General features: G+C 35.6%; 1 protein-coding gene and 1 pseudogene across 3 annotated transcripts in view; one reads left to right on the forward strand and one right to left on the reverse strand.

Moving 5' to 3' along the window:
* The window catches only part of PDS5A (PDS5 cohesin associated factor A), a 107,269-nt gene that overhangs the window by 3,993 nt on the left and 83,977 nt on the right, over positions 1-19,299 (forward strand). The gene's annotated exons all lie outside the window — the stretch shown is intronic.
* Positions 1,659-18,749, reverse strand: LOC308495865 (eukaryotic translation initiation factor 2 subunit 3-like; annotated as a pseudogene). The gene is made up of 2 exons: positions 18,581-18,749; positions 1,659-2,858 (listed from the first exon to the last, which is right to left on the reverse strand). The product of its transcript is annotated as a eukaryotic translation initiation factor 2 subunit 3-like (transcript).

Raw genomic sequence — 19,299 nt, forward strand, 5'->3', positions numbered from 1 at the left:
GGAAGTCTCTTAGATTCTCCCTTATGTACTCTTTTAATTCCTTCATATCACTTATTATAATTGTGATATTAAACTTATGTATATGTTTAGTTTGTCTCCCCAACTTCTCTGCATGCTTCCTGAATGTGGGTACCATGTCTTTGTTTATTTATTTTTGTATCTTCCCAGGGCCAAGTTTAATGCCTGACACATAATTAGGTGCTCAACAAATATTAGTTGAAGGAACAAATGAATATTTTGTGTTAATATTGAATTAGAGAAATATTTTTATTTTTGAAAATGAAGGATAATTTGAAAATATTTTGAATTGCAACTAGGTACCTTACCTGAGATTGAATACCAGTGATGGTAGTGTACGTATTTAGAATTTTAGAAATAAAAGGCAGTTTAGAAGTTATTTGGTTTTGTTCTAATTTTCCAAGTGAAGAAGCTGGGTCTGAGAGGTTGTGACCAACCCTAGTCATAGAAAGCTGAAAATTGTTATTAACAGTTTTCTTACTTAGATAAATTACAATTATATATTAATTGACAGAAATATTAAGAGACATACAGAAGTCAGTTAGCTGTTTGGAAGGCCAGTAGACAGTTTACCATTGTTACATTAAGCGTCAAGATCTATAGTTAAGGGGCTGGCCCAGTGGCTCAGGGGGTTGGAGCTCCGTACTCCTAACACCGAAGGCTGCTGGTTCGATTCCCACGTGGGCTAGTGCCAAATGACTCAGTTGGTTGGAGTATGAGCTCTCAACCACAAGGTTGCCGGTTCGACTCCTGAAAGGGATGGTGGGCTGCACCCCCCTGCAACTAGAAAACGGCAACTGGACCTGGAGCTGAGCTGAACCCTCCACAACTAAGATTGGAAGGACGACAACTTGACTTGGAAAAAGTCCTGGAAGTACACACTGTTCCCCAATAAAGTCCTGTTCCCTTCCCCCCCAAAATAGTCTATAGTTCACAAATAGCCTTCCTCCTGTATAGTTAAGGGTTCTGAAACTAATGCAGAATGTCTGATAAGTTTTATAACACCTTGAAAATACATCTATAAACGGTTCATACAAAATTCCATTAAATGATTCTGCCCACAGTTTGTGAATACGCAGTCTTTCCCAGATCATGTATTACTACAGAGCTATGCGCCACACACATTTTTGTTCCTTCCTTTCTTGCTATTTTGGAGATGGGAAGACCTTGATAAGCCTTGGTTTTTATTTTATATTAATTTTTTGAAAAATAAGGAAAACTTTATTTCAAATACGTCCAGTGATATATGGCAAAGGCTGGTTGTAACAGCAGTTTCATTTTAAGCTTGAATTGATGTACACATTTGACACTGTTTAGCAGTGTTCCTTTTCTGCTAAATGTGGATTAAATCCATCAATATGCCAATTTTGACATTTATTGTAGATCGTATTATTTATTCTAGTATAGATTAAATTTTCTTCACGAAAAATGATAACAACTTTACAGCTTCTAAGGTAATGAGCTGTGAAATAAATGTATTCCCCAGTATTGCTTTGAAATTACACCCCTAGGTTGTTAAAAGAAACCTGACTTCATCCAAATGTATTTTTTAACTGATATTCTTCAGTCATCTTCTGTTGGCTTGATGGTTACTCTTCTTATCTGACCCAATTAAAAGCCAGTGTTTTTCAACTCTTCAACTAAGGGAAATTTTTTTCTCCTATTTCCACGCCCACAAGATTAGTGAGGTCTATCTTGCCCAAATCGACCTTAACTGCACTAACTCTTTCTGTCGACAAGGATCCTAAGGAATCCCTGTTCACCAGCAGCACTTCATTCTTTGCTGCTTTTTTTTGTCTCTTTCCCTGTGCACATAGTGGGGTCAGTTTTTGTTCCAACTCCAATAAGACCCCCTGAAGCAGCATATTGAAGATCATTTTATTGTGCAAAAAGTGATACAATTTTGGAAAAGATTGGTTTACACGTAAGTTTTCTCTCACTATCTTTGGAAACAACATCAGGTCTGACTTCTATCTCTGGCCTACCTTTAATACTTTTAAAATACTGCCGCCAGCCACCTACCTTTAAGGTCATCAACCACCAACCAGGTTTGTTGACATCAGAGGACCTAATAACAATAAATCGGGGTTCTGCAGCAAAGTCTCTTAGAGGTACTAGAATTTTCTTTAGAATATACTCCCAGACAACTTCAATATTGTATTTCAGTGCGGAAATTGAATAATAGTTCCTTCTGCTACTGTACCTTACACAAATGCAGGGATCTGTTCATACTGTTCTTTATTTAGCCTGACGTTCTTTTACCAAATCAATTTTATTTTGTAGAATCAAAATATGTTTCAACTTCATAATTTCTATGGCAGCCAGGTGTTCAGAAGTCTGAGGTTGAGGACAAGATTAATTACCAGATACCAACAGGAGAGCTGCATCCATCACTGCTGCACCATTCAATATAGTAGCCATCAAAATATCGTGGCCAGGAATGTCAAGAAAGGAAACATGTCTGACTAATTTGAAGTTCCCTTTGGTCCCTGGGATGTCTGTAGGAAACTCATCAGGTATACTGCTTCTGTAGGATCTGTAACTTTCTGGCTGAGGACAGCTTGCATCATCAAGTTTATAAACGTTGGCATTAGTGTATCCAAGCTTGATTGGAATATTTCTTTCCAATTCATTTTTTAACCTGACAGTGTAAATTCCAGAAATAGCTTTTATACAACTAGATTTTCCATGAGCGACATGACCAATTGTACCTCTGATAATTGTGGCTTGTCTGCTGATGACTTTGTGTGAGAGTAGAGCCAACCTGGTAATGTCCAAGATGGTGAGGTCCTGGTGAGAGAGATGCAGCTGCCTCACAGTCACACTAGCATTGCTCCCGCCTTGGTTTTTAGAGGGAGGGATGGACGGTGAAATTTCTTATGTCCATTTATTATTACCTGGTCTCAGAGCTCAGTGCCCCAGAAAGCTCTCTTGCTACAACTCCACACCCAAATCTGCTATATTTATTCTGTCACAGAATCAAATCATAATTATTACCTTAGTGCGAAGAATTAAGAAAGATGAAATAATAGTTTTATTGTTCTGAAAATGTCCCCTATTTTCTCTCACCAGGTTTTACTTAGGTGTGTTTTGTGTGTCTGTGTGTTTTTCAGTAATCTTTCTCTTTGCATCAACCATTCTCCCTCTTCCCCACATTCTTACTTCTGCTTTCTATAGTCTGGTCTCTTTGGTAGTTTAGTAGGAATTAGGATATGGTGGACTTAATTTAAGGTAGGGTATCCCCTTTTTCTCATCAAACCTAGGTTAGGAGAAGGGAGAAATAGATTAGGTGCAGGAAGACCATGAATTCTTTCCTTTCCTTCCCTCCAGGTGGACCCCAGAAATACTTAGTTTGGTCTTAATTATTTTCACTTCCATAAATGATTTTTATTTATCCCCAATTGCCACATAATATGCTAATTTTATAGGAAATTCAGTATGTAATTTCAAGTAAATTTTGCTTGTATATTTTAACATTTGTATTAATGCAGAAAATTCTGCCAAGAAATTAAAAAATTAAGTAGAGATGCAAGATTTTTAAAAATTAAGTCCTAAAATATAGCCGGTATGTGCTTGTAAAGTAATACTTAGTGCACCACAGTTCTTATTTTAGATTTCCATTTGCATAGAGGAACTGTTGTGGTTATCAGTTGCTGTGTAACAAACTGTCCCCCAAACCCAGTAGTTTAAAACAGTGAATTATTTTTGTGGTAATATATATATATATATATATATATATATATATATATATATATATAACATAAAATTTACCATCTTAATCATTTTTAAGTGTGTAATTCTATGCCAGTAAATACATTCACATTGTTGTGTAACCATCATCTCCATCCACACCTCCAGAACTTTTTCATATTCCTCACCTAAAACTCTGTACCTTTTAAACAATTATTATTCTCCAGTTCCCCCAGCCCAGGCAACCACCAGTCTAATTACTGTCTATGAATTTTACTACTCTGTAAGTGGAATCATACAATGTTTGTCCTTTTGTGACTGGCTTATTTCACTTAGCATAATGTCTTCAAGGTTCATCTGTATTATAGTGCGAGTTAGAATTTACTTTCTTTTTAAGGCTGGATAATATTCCATTGTATGTATGTAACGTCTTTTGTTTATCTGTTCATACCTGGGTTGCTTCCACATTTTGTCTACTGTGAGCAACTTTCCTTATTATCTCACAGTTTTTGTGGATCAGGAATTCGAGCAGGGCTTGACTTGATTATTCTGCTCCACATTACTTACTGGGCTCTCTCAGTGGTATTCAACTGGTGACTAGACTGGTCTAGGTTCAACTGGCTTCTCAAACACTTGGTGCCTTGGTAGAAACAGCTGAAAGACTGGACTCAGCTGGGCCCTCTTTCCTGTGTGTGTGGTATTCTTAGGCTACTTCACGTGGTCTCTCCAACAGCATAGTTGGACTCAGGGCTCTAAGACAACATGAGGAAGTTGCCAGTACTTATGAAGGCTTGGTTCAGAATTGGTAGTGTCACTTCTAACTTACTCTACTGGTTAAAATAGTATAGTTCAGCCACCATTCATGGGGAGAAAAATTGACCCTACTTCTCAATGGAAGAAGTTGGAAATAATTTATAGCATCTTTCAGCTACCACAGGAGCTCTCATGCCAAGTCAAAGTATACCAAGTGTACGCTTTGTGGTATACTTGTAAACTTGAAAAACATTTCATCTCAAAAACAACAGTGTATATTTGCAGCTAATTTACTAGATTTGTAAAATTTATTTTTAAAACTTAGGAAAAATATGTAGAAATTTTTTTATGTGCTAGTTATGGAAAAATTATGGGAGAGGGTTATGATTTGATCTTAGAACGCTTTTTCTTGTATTATTTGAATTTTTACTGGAAAGCATTACTGGCTGATTATAATGATGAAATTTTTCTGGGCCGGCCCGGTGGCTCAGGCGGTTAGAGCTCCATGCTTCTAACTCCAAAGGCTGCTGGTTCGATTCCCACATGGGCCAGTGGGCTCTCAACCACAAGGTTGCCGATTCAATTCCTCGAGTCCCGCAAGGGATCATGGGCAGCACCCCTGGCAACTAAGATTGAACAACGGCACCTTGAGCTGAGCTGCCGCTGAGCTCCGGGATGGCTCAGTTGGTTGGAGCGCGTCCTCTCAACCACAAGGTTGCCGGTTTCGACTCCCGCAAGGGATAGTGGGCTGAGCCCCCTGCAACCAGCAACTGGACCTGGAGCTGAGCTGCGCCCTCCACAACTAAGACTGAAAGGACAACAACTTGACTTGAAAAAAAAAAAACCTGGAAGTACACACTGTACCCAATAAAGTCCTGTTCCCCTTCTCCAATAAAAAAAAAAAAAAATTCCATCCTGCTATCTCAACTTTTGGAAGCATTTTAGAAAAGGTGGAAAAAACTACCTTTAACACCCATACCCTTTGCTCAGATAAAACATTTCTTACTCTTGCTTGCTTTTGTCTCTACACACACACAAAAGACAGACATAACATACTTTTTTGTTTGAGAGTCACTTGAAGACATAAGATTCCATCTCTGAATGCTTCAGCATTCCTCAAATAATGACATTTTCCTGCTGTATCACAATTATAATTGTATCACACAAGAAATTTAACATTGATATAGAGATATCTGTTATACTATCCGTAATAAAATTCTCCCAGTTGCCCTAAAAATGAATTTTTTAAAAGTTAGGTTCCAGTGTAGGACTACATGCATTTGTCATGTCTCTTTTTATCATGTCACCATTTTTGTGGGGGGAGGCAGGGGAGGTTGTTCATGACATGACATTTTTGAAGCATTTGTCTTATAGGAGTTCTATAATCTGTTTTTGTCTCGTTTCCTTTTGCTTAGATCCAGGTTGAACTTTTTTGGGCACATATACTGCTGCGTAAGTAGTATTGTGTAGTTAGGTCCCTTTGCATTATAATTATATCAGGAGACAAATAATGTCATTTTGTCCTATTGATTATGCTAAGTTTGATCACAGTTGGCCAACACTCTCCATTGTAAAGGTACCTTTTCCCCTTTGCAATTAATAAGTAATATGTGGTGATGGTTTGTAAAAATAACTTGTTTTCAACAATTCTTACTTAACTTCTTTATCATCCATATTGATGATTATCAAATGTTGACTTTTTAATTCTATCATTCCTTCTACATGGACTTTTATATACAAGCTGGCATTCTGTAAAGAATCTGCATCCATTTTTAAAAATTACTCATGGATTCTTTATAAATGCATTATAATCCATTCCTGTCTTTATTCCTTTTGAGAGTCAAATTGTCCCAATTGAGCATGCTCATTTGGGTGTCTTTTTGAAACTTTGTTTTTTTGACATATCGCTCTATGAGTCTGAGCACTTCTTTGTTTTCTGGTACAAGATGTTCACCTTATGCTTCCCTGCCCAAGATTTGGATAGGTTATTATCTCCAAGTAGCCCTGTTTCCATTTTGGTAGGGAGTAGTGTTTATAAACCGAGATCTGGGCATGGGCATTGTGTTCACATTGTTACTAGGATGTGATTTCAGGCCCTTTCAGTATATAGAGCTAGAAAATATACATGTATACTTTATATCATTAGTTCATTCTGTTACCTTCAATTAAAATCATCCAGCACCACAGTTTTCCTTTATCCTCCTCCATTCTATACTTGTGTCATTCTCTTGTAAACACTGTTATCCCTTAACTTTGATAAATTCATTTATTTGTACTACCCTACTGTAAACAAAAAAAATTCAGAACTACTATACCAGTATCCCTTGAAAGATTTCTTTGCAGTTCTTTCTGTCCCATCAATGTTACATAGAGTACTATGTTTATTAGTTACATGAATTTGAATTCTTTTGTCTGAGGGGTTGTTATAAATTTTATATACAATTGGTTACTTGTTTCTGTTTGTATTAAATCAGTGTGTGCATAGGAGTATATGTGTGTGTGTCTCTACATACACACATATATGTATGTGTGTGTATACGAGGTCGGACAGTTAAGTTTGCGAACTTGTTGCAACGATGTTGCTAACCTTTTTTGATATCAGAGGGATTATTCATTATGAATTTGTACCAACTGGACAAACAGTTAACCAGGTTTTACTATGTGGAAGTGCTGAAAAGGCTGTGTGAAAAAGTTAGACGACCTGAACTTTTTGCCAACAATTCATGGCTCTTGCATCACGACAACGCACCAGCTCACACGGCACTGTCTGTGAGGGAGTTTTTAGCCAGTAAACAAATAACTGTATTGGAACACCCTCCCTATTCACCTGACCTGGCCCCCAGTGACTTCTTTCTTTACCCAAAGAGAAAGGAAATATTGAAAGGAAGACATTTTGATGACATTCAGGACATCAAGGGTAATCCGATGACAGCCCTGATGGCCATTCCAGAAAGAATTCCAGAATTGCTTTGGCGCTGGCATCAGTGCATAGCTTCCCAAGGAGAGGTCTTTGAAGGTGACCGTAGTGATATTCAGCAGTGAGGTGTGTAGCGCTTTTTCTAGGATGCGTTTGCTAACTTGTCAGATATCGTCGGATTGCACACATCCCCTTGAGGCAGTGTTTGGGTTTCTTCGGATAAATACCCAGAAATGGCATTACTGGGTGCTTCTTTGTCTCTTCTCACAGCCTTTGTTTTAAAAGCTTTTTTTTTTTTTTTAAAGATTTTATTGGGGAAGTGGAACAAGACTTTATTGGGGAACAGTGTGTACTTCCGGGACTTTTCCAAGTCAAGTTGTTGTCCTTTCAGTCTTAGTTGTGGAGGGCACAACTCAGCTCCAGTTCCAGTTGCGGTTATTAGTTGCAGGGGGCGCAGCCCACCATCCCTTGCGGGAGTCGAACTGGCAACTTTGGTTGAGAGGACGTGCTCCAACCAACTGAGCCACCCAGGAGCTGAGCGGCAGCTCATTGACTTCATTCTGGTTGTGGAGAGCGCAGCTCACTGGCCCATGTGGGAATCAAACTGGCAGCCCCATTGCCCAGAGATCACGCTATAACCAACTGAGCCACCTGTCCGCCCCTTGAAGTGTTTTTTGTCTGTGTAAGTATTGCACTTCAGCTTATTTTTCTTTGTCTCCATCTTCATGAAATATCTTTTCCCATCCCTTTACTTTCAGTCCGTGTGTCTTTCAATCTGAAGTGAGTCTCTTGAAGGCAGCATATGTATGAGTCTTGTTTTCTTATCCATTTAGCCACCCTATCTTTTGATTGGAGCATTTAATCCATTTACACTTAAAGTAATTGTTGATAGATACGTAGTTATGGCCATTTTTTAATTCATATTTTGGTCTTTTTGACCAGGGAATTAGCATGGACATACTTCCACTTGCCAACAACCTCAAGCAAAGAAGTGTTTAATTTAAAAAACTAACTCGAGAAATAAAATTCATTAATGGCATTATATTCTAGTGTGAGCACAAAGATAAAATGAGTGGAGTTTGTACATTATATAAAAAACTAACAAATTTTTATTTGCTGAAAACAGTAAATCAAGAAGTTTCTAGATAACGATTTCAATAGAAAGCCAAACACAAACATAATGAAGGAGTTTACAAAATTTCTTTCCCTTGCTATTGGCATTTGGTCTCTTTCATATTAAAGCAGAGCCTCCCAATTGGTATGCGTCTACGTAGTTACAGGTGTGCCTAAACATAGAGACCCTCAGCCTTCGGAGATTACCAATGTATATCTTTTGTATATTATGTGATATTTTAAAAGTTGGGAACTGTCATAGTATGTGTTGTTTTTCATGTTATAAAATTATCATTAAGATCAAACATTTAAAACAACCAAAGTAGGGTCACGTGATTGGTGCTGATAAAGCCAATTTTTAATAACATTAATCCATTAGAGGAAAAGGGATTTATACTAGACTAACACTGGAATGGATTTCCATTTATATGATGAATATTTGAGGTTATCATATAACTTATCGTAAGTTAAATGCCAATTATGTGCTAGGCTTGCATCTGTTTCTTTGAATAAAGAGATACTAAGAATTGTGATGGTCATGAAAAGTTTCATGTTTGGAGGTGACAGTTGGACTGAGATTTGAAGATTCAGACTTTGGTAGGCAAATGGGTGGTAAAACATGCCAGACAGATGACTAGCAGGAACAAAGACTGAGAGGCAGTAGCAGGCTTGGTGTGTTAGAAAAAAATGAGTAGAACAGTTTTGCTAAAGCTAGAGGATCTTAAAAGAGAGTAGTTTGGGAGGAAAAAAAGAGGACAGTGCCTATGAAATTGTTCAAGTCCTTAAATACCAAAGAAAGGAATTTAAAATTTAAAAAAAATCTCTCAGGCATTTGAGCTGAAGAGTGATGTGTCTAATCGTGGTTTTGCATGATTAACAAAGCTAAGTGACCACGCAGTTTCTTAAGCACATGAATACCACCCTTTCTTTGTGGTCAGTTTGTGGAATCTTTTTATCTTTTTGTCCAGACCAGATAGCATATTCCATTGAACAGTAATCCATTTCTAATTGATGCTGTCTGAATAAATCTGTTAGTTGCTTAGAGTTTCGTCATGGGACACTAGGTGTGAAGGCTACAGATGAGTAAAATTTAAAAGCATGGTTAGTAGAATTTATGTACTAGATTATTATGAATTGGATTTTTATCACATATATTCAGTGTGTTTTTTGCAATGAATAAAACTTAAAAGAGTGGTTAGAATGTTATGTACTAGATTATGAAAATATGAATTGGATTTTTGTCAACATATATTCAGTGTGTATTTTTCTAAAATTTCCTAGAACTTCTATGATAGGAATTCTATAAGTAAACATTAATAAATTGATGTCAAATTATTTTGTTAATACTTGAATATTAAATTCAGTGGCTATGTGTAATTTTCCTATAATTCAAATGTTTGTTGAATTAAATATCCTTCATCTAGCCACTGTGATATTGTAGAGGTGAATTCTTCTTCTGCAAGAAGAAAATCATTAAATAAAAGTGTTTAACTTGAGATTCATAAGGAATGATTCAGGGTATATAAAGAGGCTACTTAGTTTCTGGAAGACGTTTAGAAAATGGTTTTCTTTTTAAAGCATATACCTAAATAGCTTTGAAGAAAGAGGTAAAAATCATCAGGCAGTAATAAAATGAAATTGGTTTTAGATCTCTTGGAGTAATGTTATGTAATTTTGTCTACTATATCCAATTCTCATCTTTTCGTTGATATTTTGTCTGATTTTCTGGATTATACACTGCTGCTACCTCAATTCTTTGTTTTCCTATATTTTTTTGTCTGTTATTTAATTGTTAATGCCTTTTTTTTTTTTTAAACTAGACTCTGTTTTAGAGGTGTTCACAGCAAAATTAGGTGGAAAGTACGGAGTTGCCAACAACTCCCTGCCTCTCCCTCTTGCCCCACCTCCTCCGGTCAACACGTCACGTGCAGCACCAGAGTCATTACAATCAGGGGGCCAACATTAACACATCATCATCACCCACGTCCATATTCCTACTTTTTTAATGAAATTTGAATTATACTGTAAATGTATTGTTCTGCTTCCTGGAGCAATATAGCATGAGTATATCCATGTCATTAAGTAACCTTTTAAAACATGATTTTTTATACAGAATTAATTTTTTTAGAGCAGTTTGTTTCACAACAAATTTGAGGGGAAGGTATAGACATTTCTCATGTACATAACCCCACCCCGACACATACGTGGCCTTCTCATTATCAGTATCACTTACCAGCATGATAAGTTTGTTACCAGTCCTGAGCCTACATTGACACATCATAACCACCCAAAGTCCATAGTTTACCTGAGGGTGTACTCTTAGTGTTGTGCATTCTGTGGATGTGGACAAATAAAAGTACTGAGTTTTCCCTGCTGTAAAAATCCTCTGTGCTTTCTGCTCATTCATCCTTCTCCCCTTCCTATATATTTTTTAGCATGGAAAACCCCAAATGTTTATTATTTATATATTGTTTATGTTGTCTATCGAAGTTAGATTTATTGTCCTCTTAGTCCTAATTTTGACTTTTCTTGTTTGGCTGAGGTGGTACCACGCTCTAAGTATCAGATTTACTCATTTTAGGTAGATGCGGAAGATTTTAAATCTTGAGGATAGGCTCTCACCTCATCTAGCTAAGTGGTGAATCACGTTAGATTGTTTTGTATTGCCCGCAGATCACTGGGGCTCTAATTTTTTTCCAAACATTTGTCTATGTGTTCTTCAAATTTGATAATTCCTATTGTTTGTTTTTAAAGTTTACTGACTTTTTCTTCTGACATTTTCAACCATAGGTACAGCCTGAAAAATGTAGTCACAGGGAATAGGAGATGATGTATGTGGCATTAACTGTGTGTTTTACCTCTTTTTAAAATATGTATTTAATTTACATATAGTAAAGTGCATAAACCTTGTGTTAATTTTTATATATGTATATATACACACACAGCCATTATCTAGATCATGACGTAGGATATTTCTGGCACCCCGCAGGCTGCCTTATGTTTCCTCTCCAGAGATAGATCTCTATCAGCATACATTAGTTTTGCCACCATGATTTCATATAAATCGAATCATGCGGTATATACTCTTTTATGTCTGGCCATTTTGCTAAATATTATGTCTGAGATTTATCCATATTCTTATGGGTTGCAGTAATTTTTTTTCATTGTATGAATATACCAAACTTTATCCATACTATTATTGGATTAATATATTTGGATTAATAGTTTTTTGCTTTTATGAATAACACTTCTATGAACAATGTATGTGCTTTTTGGTAGATATAGTTAAGTAGTTATTACAGAGAGCTGATGGCCTGCACAGGCAACCTAAAACATTTACTTTCTTGTCCTTTACAGAAAAAGTTTGCCAGTCCCTAAATACATAAGTTAGAAGTCACTACTGACAATCCTCATTGAAAATAATAGGAGGAAAGAAAAAATAAATTGGTTAATACACCAGCACACAGATGTTAACAAGCAGGGACACGAGAATTGCATGCGTAGCTGCTTACAGCCCTCATTGTGTACTGGTCATAGGGCCTTAATTAACTTCCTTCTTCCACAACCCATTCTGTTTCTTTCGCCTTCACTTAGTACTTCAGCTGGAGCTGGTCACTCTGAAGAAGGAACTGTGATGCCAGGATATTAATTGGGTCTTTGAGACAGAGTGAAGTGTAAATATAAATGCTTAGTCTGGGAATTCTGAATTGAGAATCTGATGATTTATGTCTGAATCCTGGATCCTCTACTTACCAACAACGTAACCTATATAAAATATTTTCTCTGAAGTAAACTTTTTTTTTCTTCTGTTGAAAATAGGTATATTTATTCTCTCTCTTTCTTCCTCCCCCACATTCATACTTAAGGGTTATATACTACAAGCTAATGATTTTTGGTTTTTGTTTTCATCCTCTAGCCTTTATAGTTTTGTGGCTTAACAAATCTGTTTGATAATTCCCTGAGCCTTTTTCACTTTATAAAAGGAATGCTCTCTACCTTGCAGAAGATTTTCCTGTCTCTGAGCCTTTGCAGAGTTTCTTAGTTTCTCTAGGTGACTCTTTACCCGCTGCTTCCCATCTTCTTTGCCTAGAACTTGTTGAAAGAGTAATATATGTTTATAGAGGTCAATCCCCAGTTGTATATAGAAAAAGCCATGGTCAGTTTATTTGGCTTATTAAATCTAGGACAACCATGTGTCTTCCCTTGGAGTTAATTTCTTTACTGATGTTGGAAAGTGGCTCATGAATCACAGTTTTGTCAATTAAACCCTTTTCTTTACCTTGAAGAGACCTTAACATTTAAAAGAATGTTGTTGTGTAAATATATGGGAATTAACATCTGTTTCTTTTTAAAGAAACTTTATTGAGATATAATTCACATACCATATAATTCACCCATTTAAAGTGTATAATCATTGGTTTTAGTATAGTCACAGATATATGCAGCCATCACCACAGTCAATTATAGAACAATTTCATCACCTAAAAAAGAAACCCTGTAACCTTTAGCTGTCACTCCTATATGCCCCTCCAGCCCTAAGCAATCACTAATTTACTTTCTGTCACTGTACAATTCCCTGATTCAGACATTTCATATATTTAGAATCATGTAATGTGGTATTTCAGGACTAGTTTCTTTAATTTAGCATAATGTTTTCAGGATTGCTCTGTTTTGTAGCATCAGTAGTTCATTCCTTTTTTATGGCCAAATAATATTCCATTGTATGGGTAATCATATTTGGTTTATCCATTCGTCAGTTGTTGATGGATTAATTTCACTTTTTGTCTGTTAGGAATAATGCTGCTGTAATCATTTGTGTACAAGTTTTTCTGTAGACTTCCATTTTTACTTCTTTTGCATATTATAGTGGAATTGTTGGGTCATATGGTAACTCTGTTTAGTCAGTTGAGGAACTGAAAAACTTTTCCAAAGTGTGTGCACCATTTTATAGTCTCACCAGTCGTGAGTGAAGATTCTAATTTCTCCACATCCTCAACAACACTTGTAATTGTGAGACTTTTTGATTCTAGCCAACCTAGTGGATGTAAAGTAGTATCTCATTCATTGTAGTTTTGATTTGCATTTTCCTGGTAACTAATAATGTCAATAATTTTTTCATGTGCTTATTAGCCATTTGTATATCTTTTTTGAAGCAGTATCTATGCAGATCCACTGCCCGTTTTTAAATTGGGTTGTCCTTATATTATTGAATTGTAAAAGTTGTTTACATATGTATTCTGGATGCAAGTTCCTCATCAGATAGGTATATGATTTGTAAAACCTTTCTCCTGTTCTCTGGGTTGTCTTCATTTTCTTGATGTCCTTTAAAGTACAGGTGTTTTTCATTTTCATGAATTCCAATTTATTTTTTACTTTTTCACTTATATTTTGGTATCATATGCAAGAAACCATTGCCTAAACTAAGTTCACAAAGATTTATGCCTGTTTTCCTTGAAGAGTTTTAAGTTTTAGCTCTTACATTTAGGTCTTTGATCTATCTCTTTTGATCAAATTGTTCAAAAATTGAAATCTATCAAAAATTGTTAATTTTTATTTATGATATGAGGAAAGGGTCCAAGTTTATTTTTTTGCATGTAGATGTCCAGTTGTCCCAGCACCATTTATTGTAAAGGCTGTTCTTTCCCCATTGGATGGCTTTGATACCCTTCTCGAAAATTAGCTGACCGTTGATGTGTGGGTTTATTTCTGTACTCTTAATTCTGTTCCATTGATCTGAATGTCTGTCCTTGTGCCAGTACCACACTGTCTTTTTTTCCCCTCAGTTTTTTTGAGATATAATTGACATACAGCACTGTATAAGTTTGAGGTGTACCACATAATTACTTGATTTACCTAGTGTGAAATGATTACCACAATAAGTTTAGTTAATATCCATCATCATGTGTAGATTTAAAAAAAATATTTTTCTTTGATGAGTACTTTATACACTGTTTTGATTACTGTTGCTTTGTAGTAAGTTTTTGAAATCAGGAAATGTGAATCCTCCTACTTTGTTCTTTTTCAGGATTGTTTCAGCTATTTCATTTGAATTTTAGAATCAGCATGTCAATTTCTACAAAGAAGTCAGCTTGGATTCTGATGAGGATTGCATTGAATGTGCATATCAGTTTGGGGACTATTGCCATCTTAACAATGCTGTCTTTCAGTTTATGAAGATGGGGCGTTTCTCCATTTATTTAGATCTTTGATTTTTTTTTCAACAGTGTTTTCAGAGTATAAATTTTGTACTTATTTTGTTAAATTTATTCCTAATTTATGCTATTGTAAATGGAATTTTCTTAATTTCATTTTCAGATTGTTCATTCCAAGTATTTAGAAATTTGATTGAATTTTGTATATTGATCTTGTATCCCACAACTTTGCTAAACTTATTTATTAATTCTAATCAGTTTTAATGGATTCCTTAGAAGAAGTTTTTATGTACAAGATCATGTAATCTGTGAATAGAGATAACTTCTTTTCTAATCTGAATGCCTTTTATGTCTTTATATGCTCAACTGCCCTGGCTAGAACCTTCAGTATAACATTAAATAGAAGTGGTGAAAGCAGATATCCTTGTTTTGTCCCTAATCTCAGTGGAAAAGCATCCAACTTTCCACTATTAAGTATGTTGGCTGTGGATTTTTCATAAATGCCCTTTATCATATTGAGGAATTTCCCTTGTATTCCTAGTTTTTTGAGTATTTTTATCATCAAAGGATATTGGATTTTGTGAAATGCTTCTTCTGCATCTATTAAGATCATGTGATTTTTGCTTTTTCTATTGATATGTATTACATTAATTGAGTTTTGAATGTTAAACCAACCTTGCATTCTTGGCATAAATTCCTCCTTGGTCATAGTGTATAATTCTTTTTATGTGTTACTGGATTTGGTTTGTTAGTATTTTGTTGAACATTTTTGCATCCATATACATAAGAGATGTTGGTCCATAGTTTTCTTGTGATATCTTAGTCTAGTTTTGGAATCAAGTTAATACTGATGTCATAAAATGAATTGGAAGTGTTTCACCATTTTTTATTTTTTTGGAAGAGTTTGGAGGAAATTGGTACTCTTGAACTGTTCAGTAGAATTCAGCAGTAAAGCTAAATTAAATCTGGGCCTGGGCTTTTCTTTGTGTGTAGTTTTCCTTTGTAATCCTTTTTATTTTAGTAACGTCAGTAGTAACGTCCCCCTTTCATTTCTGAATCTGGTAATTTGAGTTCTTTCTCTCTTTCATGGTCAGTCTAGCTAAAGATTGGTTTATTTTGTTGATCTTTTCAAAGAATCAACTTTTGGTTTTCCCTTTCCCTAGCAGTCTTCAAGTTTTTCTGGGCAGAAATATTTTCTGGCAACTGATTTAGGGAGGCTTTGCCCAGTTCTGCTTCTTTGCCTTTGTCTACTCTTTCCCACCATCCCCGTTTCATCTTGCCCCTAGGGAATTTCCCTGTACTTACTATTGCTTATTCTCTGGCTCTCACTGTTTGTACCATAATTAATCCCATCTGGTTTTCCCCACGTATATACAGTTGTATACTTGAACTCCATTTTTTCTTTCCTTTTTTCTTCCAAATCTTAATTAATTTAACCTTTAAAAAAGCCAGCTGCTTTTCATTGCATTTTTGAGTAAAAAGACCTTATACTCAAAATGATTGATCATTTTAAGAGTCGGAATCATTTTATCAAGGAAAAGGAAAGCTAGAAAACTTAATATATTAAAGGTACCTATTAAGCTGCCACGTGCTCCCCTGTAAATTCTCTACCGGACCTTCACCTAACTACATTGTGAGAAAGGTAGGTTTTTTTAATTTGGCCTGGGAACATGACCACTTAGTAGTTATAGCACTATAACGTAGTATACTCTCTCTATATATTCTTTTATTTTTCACTAGTCATTTTGGATTACTACTCATCCTACTATACTATATATATACTTCATAAATATATAGGAGAAGAGTAGTAAGAAGTAAGTAAGAGTAATTATCACACTGCCTGGATTTGAATTTTTATGCCTGTGAACAAGCTACTTAGACTCAGTTTCCTCATCTGTTAAATAGGGATGTTAATAATCCTCCCACAAGGAATCATTGTATTAGATGAGTTAATAGTACATTTAAATTACTTGAAACATGCCTGGAACGTAGCCAGAACACAATAAATGATAGCTATTAGTACTGCTACAAATACTTAACATGTAAAAATATGCTTGCTGAATCGAGAATTTTCTTTATATGAGGGTAAAACTACAGAGTAATGAATTGCTTTGTGTCATGTTGCCTTCACTCATTTTATCCTTTTACTTCACTGCTACCCAAGTTAGAGAACATCTAAGGTTGTGTCAAAATCCAAAGTCAAAACTTCTGAAGCCTCAATGCAAGTGAAAACATTTTCTCTAATTTACAAACTTTCAGAAATCATTAAAAATGTAGTTTTGTAGCATATGCTTATTAAATGGTTTGGGGTTGGTAGAATGGGCCTTTAGGATTGGGTTTTGAGTTCAGGAAGAGGATACTCTAACTTTTCAACTGTTCACCTGTTTCTCTCACCCCTCATGCCCTGCGTCTGGCAACCACCAATTTATTCTCTGTATCTATGAGTTTGGTTCTTTTTTCTATTTTTGTGTGTGTTTTAAGATTCCACATATAAGAAAGATTGTACAGTATTTGTCTTTTCTCTGTTTGGCTTATTTCATTTAGCATAATGCCCTCAATGTCTATCCATGTTATTGCAAATGGCAAAATTTCATTATCTTGGGGGGATGAATAATAATTCACTGTGTTTGTGATACATGTATACCACAATTTCTTTATCCATTCATCTATCAGTGAACACTTAGGTTGTTTCCTTTCCCTATCTTGGCTATTGTAAATAATGCTACAACGAACATGGGAGTACATACATCTTTTTGAGTTAGTGTTTTCATTTTCAGATGAATACCAAAAAGAATTGCTGTATCATATGGTAATTCTATTTTTAATTTTTTGTTTTATCTTAATGTTAGCACTTAGTCTTGAAATGTATATTTATTGCATAGCTATTTACAAATCAGAATTTCAGAGAGAATTCTGTTCTGAGACTTGGTCAATCACGGAACTCTATAGAGCATTTCAAAAAGTAAGTTATTACATTTCATTTCTTCAGAAAATATAATGCCCTTATATCTTTATAAGACAAATGTAGAATATGTAAAACATGGCCCCTAGTCTTTAGGAGATCACAATCTTCTTGAGAACACATGATTTATATACTAATAACCACAGCAAGGAGACACTAATTGCTTTGTAATTGGTACGTTTTCAGTTCAAAGTAGTCAGTGATCCTTTCAGACTAGGGTGGTCAAGTAGAGCTTTAAGAAGAGGAAGTAGAATTTGGACAGAAACTTTAAGGGAAGGTAAAATTTAAGTAAGTATGTTTGAGGTGAAAAATGTAGTGAGGGGTAGAAGCAATTCTAGGACATACTCGCATATTTCCTCAGCAAGTGTTGAGCTTTCTCTGTTAGCAAGTTTTTTCTGTGCAAAGCTATAAAGATGCTCAGGATGTCTTTGGAAGATAATGAATAAACCCAGTTTGATTAGAGAGTTGAAATTAATGTAACATATTTGCATATAATATACATATGTATATATACACGTGCATATATACATATATGAGGTATTATCAAATGATACGGTAAATTTAAAAAATTTATTATAGTAAAAGACACATTGCCGTTAAAACCCCTTAGAATACTCCCCCTCGATTCCAACACATTTATCCCATCATTCTTGCCACTTTCAAAGCAGTTCTGGAAGTCCTCTTTCGTGAGTCTTTAGTTGCTCTGTTATGCCTGCCTCGATGTCCTGAATTATTTTGACTTTGGGGAAGAGCCAGAATTCATTCGGTGGCAGATCTGGTGAATAAGGTGGATGAGGACACACCGTAATGTTTTTATTCGACAGAAATTGCCATATACCAGAAGTGATGTGTGACACGAAGCATTGTGATAATGGAGGATGATTTATAGCACACTTTAAAACACACCTTCTCTCAACTGTAGCTCACACCCAAATGAATGAACCCAACAAGTTGAAACTTGTCACACACTGTTACCAAACTTCGAGGCACCACTTCCCGTATTGAAGATCCCTGCCTTTCGGTTGGATGGCTCTCGGCAGCAGCATTCACCAAACGTTTGGGCACAATGGAAAGGCTCTGTGTCACACGTCACTTCTGCTACTACACTTTTCTGTCCAATAAAAACATTACGATGTATTCTCATCCACCCTATTCACTGGATCTGGCATCATGTGACTTGTGGCTCTGCCCTAAAGTCAAAATGACTATGAAAGGTAAATGTTTTGAATAGATTTAGGACATTAAGGCAGCCACAACAGCGCAACTCAAACTCATGAAAGAGGACTTCCAGAACGTCTTCAGAAAGTGGCAAGAACGATGGGATGTGTTTCGAAGCGGGGGTGGGGTGGGGTTGAGTGGATTAATGGCAGTGTGTCTTACTGTAATGTATTTTATTTAACTTTCACCTTATTTTTTTGTCATACCATAAAAGTAAGATAAAATTATAAATTGATAATGTTTTAAATGTCATAAGGTACTAGGGAGTGGGAAATCATTGTTTGAATTGGGGTAACATTAAAACAGGTTTTTTAAGAGTAATGTAGAAGCACTGCTTTTGATTTTGAGAATTAAAGAGGCTAAAATTGGGAGTATGATGTAAGAAGAGCCTAAATAAAGTGTGATAGCAATAGAATAAGTTTTATCAACTGTATTTAGTATAAAGCTAATTCACTTGGAATTAGTAGTCTGGGCTC

This window comes from Rhinolophus hipposideros (genome assembly GCF_964194185.1).
Source record: "Rhinolophus hipposideros genome assembly, chromosome: 1".
In the NCBI taxonomy this organism is placed as follows: domain Eukaryota; kingdom Metazoa; phylum Chordata; class Mammalia; order Chiroptera; family Rhinolophidae; genus Rhinolophus; species Rhinolophus hipposideros.